The 6290-nt window shown below is 35.2% G+C and overlaps 1 long non-coding RNA gene across 2 annotated transcripts; it reads left to right on the top strand.

Moving 5' to 3' along the window:
* The first annotated feature begins 4331 nt into the window (after nt 1-4331).
* Nucleotides 4332-5394, top strand: LOC131553560 (uncharacterized). 2 transcript variants are annotated; one of them, XR_009274210.1, is made up of 4 exons: nt 4332-4539; nt 4691-4821; nt 4905-5169; nt 5299-5394. It is a non-coding gene; the product is annotated as an uncharacterized LOC131553560 (long non-coding RNA). The 2 variants fall into 2 exon arrangements; XR_009274209.1 differs by having other exon boundaries at nt 4332-4821.
* The last annotated feature ends 896 nt before the right edge of the window (nt 5395-6290 follow it).

Here is a 6290-nt window from a genome sequence, read left to right as displayed (position 1 = left end):
TAAAAGTACACACAGTATGTAATTGCAGTGGAGCGGTCTGGTCACGAGCCAGTGTTTGGTGCCTTGGAAGAACGGACTGGGTTGCATCTGAAAACTTGCAATGACGACAAAGCACCAATGAAACCTTTGGCCACACCCTGATGGAGAAAGAAAAGTACATTTTAAGTTCAAAAAATGAAATGATGCCTTTTAAATCATTAACAGTGTATCAATATCAGTTAATTAAATTTGTGATGAAACAGAAGTTGCAACTTATTTTATTTATTTTTTTGGCACAAATCCATTCAACAATCCATTGCACAACAGGGAACATTGATGCTGACTAGATTTGTAATAGAGCATGTACATTTCATATTATAGGGCTAAGTTACTTCAAAAAGCATAAAAACAATATCAAAATATAACAGTCCTGCCTGTTGTTGATAAATACCTGTGGTTATGTTTTACAAATTGATTGATCAGTTTGTCCCAGTGTTTACTGAGCCACGGTCTTCCCCAGACCCAGGAACCTATGTGCACTATCTAGTGATTCACTACCACTGACTGAGACGCTTTGAACGGCCTTGTGAAACGATTCCGTTGTTCATTTTTGTTCGGAACGACGAACTCTTCTTTCGAGGCGAAGCGCCATTCACGAGGCCAGAAACGCAGTGTAACGTTAATCCGCCCCGTCTGAAAAGATCGACCGTGGCTTGTTGTTAGTCATGTTTAATGTCGTCTTTTTACTTCATGGGACAATTTCAGAAGTTTACACGGGCACAAACCCATTCAACACGCCCATGTTAACTTCAAATGAGCGTATTACTGTGGTTTAACGTTACATTAAGTTACACGTTTCATAGATTTCGATTATGGCTTATAAAAAGAGAAAGTACCACGCAATTTCTTCATATCTTTTTACGTCACGGAAACACAAAAATATCATACAACACGCCAAAATTAGCTAAAATTCATTATAGTAACGAAGCTTTTGATATTAAGTGTTTTATCATTAAACAAGGTGGAAAGACCGCATTCCCTTCACTTAAATTTCCCTCAATGCTTATTCGATTTTTTTATATGTTGTACGTTTGTGTATAAATATACTGTATACGTTTTAAATAAAAAAACTATTATTTTAAATAAATGTTTTGATAAATTCAGTCTAACGTTAAGTACAAATATTTATTCAGTGTAACGTTACTTACCGGATGCCTGAACTTGACATACACGGTCTTATATCCACTTTTCTTTGGATATACAACTCATAAAACACTTTCTAAATGTCCACTCAAAAAATCGAATATGTTGCATGATTTTCTCATTAATTTAGTTAAAAAATCAAACAAACATTTATTTAGTGGCTCTTACCTGACGCGTGAACTTTACAAGATGGTGGCGCTGTTTCTCCCGCAAAGTCACTCAGGCGCGTGCACGTGCGGAATGATCTCAGTGTTAGCTGGATTTGTTTTTATTAGTTCAGCCAAACACTGGCATTCTGAATGTTGACTGGACTTGAAAATGACCATTCATTTAAATCTTTTTAATATATATTTGTGCAGACTTAATATAATGTCTTCTCAACTAAGTCCAAGCAATAAAATTAGTTCAACTTAAATATTTTTGCCCTTCCAACATTTTGTTACTTGGATTTTTTACAGTGTAGAGCACTTTCAACAGGTTTCTCAGTGGGTTGCATCACTGAGTGGGGAGAACCTGTTTGATGTTTTGATCGGAACTGAAGAGCAATGTTTTGACCCGCGACTAGGCCGCCTCACAGTCACCCAGTTGCCCTGCTGCACGGGCTCTACCGGAACCGAACAATGTACAGGACTCCCTGAGCTAGTCACATCCAAAGCAGTATCTACAGCCTTCACATTCTTACTGTCCTCAACTAAAGTTTGGATGTGTGTCTATAATTCTGAAATCTTCTCTGTCAGCCTAACTATTTCCCTGCATTTATCACATGTGAATCCCTCACTGCTGACAGAGACAGATAAGCTGTACATGTGGCAAACAGTGCAAACAACAATAGCAGGAGAAGAAGCCATTACTCAACATGATTGATGAATGAATTCACTTACCACTGTTGTTTGATGAACTCGTGAAAAACGGAGTGAGAGAGAAATGAAACTGAGCAAGAAAAAAGAAAACAATAATAGGTGAGGTGTGGGTGTTTGAATGGGCACCCAGTCATGTCCTTTGAGTCCTTTCCTTAGGATGCATTGTTTGTTTGCCAATTGTATAGTTTGAACTTGTTTATTTAAATTGTTTAGATATTTAATCCTTATTTTGATTGAGTACAATATTGATGTTTATTGATGAGTTGTTTGTATGAGTTTGATTTCTTTTTTTTATATTGTTTGTAGTGACCTAAAACCATCTGTGCATCCTGTTCATCATGTCCATCATGGTAGTCCTGCTCCATATGAATTTGTATGGCGTTTATTTTGTGTCTTTTTTATTCAATCAAACATACTGTGTTTGAGAGCAAAATGAATTATTTTGCAATTAAAAAAATAAAAGTTTGCAAAAAAAAATTCTTAAGGCTCAAAAATAAAGAAATTGAAAACAAAATAATTTGCAGTGCGAGTAAATCTTTGAAAAATCATATTTTTCTTTGTGCACTTCAAACACTTTTCATCAAGAAACCACAAATGTTGCTCTCTTTTCTGGCGTCTTTTTTTGCGGATCTAAAACTTTTGCTTGCGAGTGAAGCTGTGTCTCAGTGGGCGGGCTCTACCCACCAGGATGAAAGGCCTTTTTCTATTGGTCACTCTCGATTGAAGTCACAGGTTCTAAACTACGTTTCCCCGGAATCCCCACCTCTGCCGCCGCCAGTCTGACAGAAGAGCGAGTGTGGTCATATCATGGCGAGCAACAGGTCATTTACTGGGTAATATAACTAATTTAACATCTTAAACTCAATGACAAGTGAACTTAATTATTCTCTCTTCTCATGCTTTCCCATCTAAATACGTAACTTTAGCTAAGCCCGTCTGAATAGATTTGATTAGCTAACAGTATAGCTAGCTGACAGAGCCCCCAATAGTAAAGCGTCAGGCCAATATTTTCAGAGATGATAGATTATTATAGCTCCAGTGAAGTCAGGTGGGTAACGCACATCAAATCACTAGCCCATTATGATTATGATTATGATTCATAAATTATGACCGTATGGGTTATGATTCATAAATTATGACCGTATGCACAATCAAGTCTATTCTTGGCACCCAACAGCTGTTCAAAATCATGCCGCGCCACGTACAGTTTGCCCTTCAAAGTTTTCTAAAATACCATGATGTGGGGCCGATGTCTGTACATTCTGACTTCACCCTAGTCTGCAAGACTGTGTATTGTGCATTTTAATAACAGGCTTGTTTTGTACTATCTTTAAGACCTGTGCACTGATTGCAAAACTTTAATACTTCAATAGTATTACTTAAATTACTTCAGTAGTAAAGAATGATAATCAGGACGTGTCAGCCAGTACCACTGTAGCCTTGCAGAGACTTTGCTTTGAAGACCTTTTAATTAACTAACTTCCACATTTCAATTAGTGATCGACCGATATTGATTTTTTTAGAAGCGATACCAATTATTTGCATGTTTACGTGCCCGATAACCGATATGCAGAACCGATATTTATTTACTGTTATAAAGTAAATAAATGTCTGAAAGGAGAAAAAAACAAAGTGAAGTATGGACTTACTTCACTCAGTTATCTTAAAAAAAAAAAAAAAAAAAAGTTGAAAATTAACAGTCTTTTATGTTAAATTTAATCTTAATATTTGTTGTAAATTTAATCATATTACAACAATAAAAACATTTTATTTATAAAAAGCATCAGCGGCAACACTGATTTTAACAATAAGCAAAATAAATGTAGAATGTCTCATTTTCAAATGGAGAAAATAAATAAAGGACAGGAGTCATAACTTCATTTTAAACTACAGTTTTAGGTTTATAAGCTGTTTAATAGGCTAAAGAGTGAAGAATAATTCACTGGATAATGTTAATTCACTGAATAATCTTCTCTGGAATATTGAATTATAACAAACAAAACATTGTGTTTTATTGCATTTCTCAACTGGTATGTTATATAAGAATTATTAATGTTTTTGTCATTCTAGATTATGAAATGCCTGCTGACAGTGCGGTTTATCTATGCATTTACACAGAACTATAGCCTACTCAAATTGCGATGGTTCGCGGAGATAATAAATAATTAGTTTCCATAGCGATGTATTTATTTAGATGTTTATTAACGAAATAATGGTTATATAGTAAATGTTAATATAATTTAGCATGTTTTAAACAAGTGAATCTTGTTAAAAGTTACATGCGGTGGCCGTGCTGGAGCATTTCCTGAGCATCAACCCACTGAGTGAACATCAATATGAAAGAGGCTTCACGAGACTAATGATGAGCATAGACAACAGAGAGAGAATTAAATTCAGCGCTTTTATTTCCAACATGCGCTCATTCATGGCTACATATTATTTAATTCAGGCAAAAGTCTTTATTGGGACAGACTGACGGATTATCTTACGTGACTCCGTGAGTTCGTCTCTATTTCTTAGAACCAAGCTGTGTAAACTGCATATCAGGCATTTCTTTGATGGCTGTTATGTTACATAAAGTTTACTAACTACAACAAATCAAGTAGGCTACCTGTGCACACTGTTGTTGTTGTCTCGTCTCCCCTCAGACGCGCTGCAATGATGATCCTGTGCGCAATTCTCAAAACACCCACAAGATGGCGGCGTTTATCGGTGAATCCGATATTACAAAACCGATATCTGATTATGCTAAAATGCTTAAATAGCGAGAAAAATATCGGTAAATCGATATATCGGTCGATCTCTTTCAATATGTCTAGAATTCTATCAGTACAACATCACATTTTTCTTTTCTGTTTGCAGGAAGAAGATTTGGTGTTGATAGAGGAGGCAACATCTTCAAGGCAAAACCTTAGACCTCATTCAACATCATCCAATGTTGCAATCACCCTCAGGAGGTACACAAGCAAAAGCGAACATTGTCAATTATCGATTCCTATTTTACAAAATTTGCCCTGCATACATTTTTGTCTTTAATGTGTAGGCACTTGAAGCTCAGTGCCCGATATGCACATCAACATTTCCAGTGTCAGAAATAGAACTGCCATGCTAGCCTTTGTGGAGAAAGGTAATGGTAATAGTGACTCACATTAAAAAACTAAAAACTAAAAAAAAAAAACACCTAAAAAATAAAGAACATTTTGCTTTATTGTTTTTAGCTTAATATACAAATAATTTTATTTATTTATTTTTACAGGCTCTCCAAGGAAGGTGATTTTCAAGGGACTGACAGGGCTTCCTGTTTTTGACGTTTCCACAACTTCAGACGTGTTATCTCGTGACAGATTTGGCGGGTATTCTGTGATTTTTGTGTACTACAGTTGACCGAAAAGTTGGTTATATTTCTTATAGGAATTACAAAACCATGTTAAATACAATCAGGGACATGTGACCAATAAGATAATGCTATTTGTATCAAAGAAATTTATTAGGTAACCATTTTAACATATATACATTTGTCTGTGACGGGGTCTGACATTTTATGGGCGAAATGCGTATAAAAATGCATTTTATTCAATCATAAAAACATGCTGAGATAGCACGATATGTGTTTCTCATAGTTTAACGTGTCCTCCATATGACTCAACGTTCAGATTTAATAAGATATTTTTTCCCCAAGATTATTTACAAGTGGAAATGTACATATATATATATATATATATATATATATATATATATATATATATATAAAAGGCTCAATACTGCTTTTCTGGAGCTCAGCCATTCAACTACACAGACTGTCAACACATTCAACAGGTAAATCATTTCCTTCTTAAAATGTCTATAATTTAACTTTCAAATTGTAACTGGTTTCCTACCAATGTCTCTTTTTAGTTTAACAGAATATGTAAGTGTGACCAGCCCTGTTCAGTTAAAGATAGCCTACTTATCTCCTCTTCACCACCAAGTAGTAACAAAGATAGAATTTATGTGAGATGATGATTATTATTACTACTTTATTATTATTACTTGGGTTTATGCATAAACATACCCAGTCACAGCTATCCCATGACTTTATCTCACTTTTTCCTTTTAACATACTGCTTTTGACCTTCATAAACAATTGTTTTAAACAAATGGAAGGAGACACATTGTAACTGTAAACTCAACTGTGCATTTCAGATGCTGTCACATCCTACAACCTCGTCATCTGCAGAGAGAAACTGCCACTCAATCACACCAAAATAT

Source organism: Onychostoma macrolepis, chromosome 14, assembly GCF_012432095.1.
Source record: "Onychostoma macrolepis isolate SWU-2019 chromosome 14, ASM1243209v1, whole genome shotgun sequence".
In the NCBI taxonomy this organism is placed as follows: Eukaryota; Metazoa; Chordata; class Actinopteri; order Cypriniformes; family Cyprinidae; genus Onychostoma; species Onychostoma macrolepis.
The sequence above is the reverse complement of the archived record's forward strand: the minus strand, read 5'-3'. Positions and strand labels throughout refer to the sequence as shown.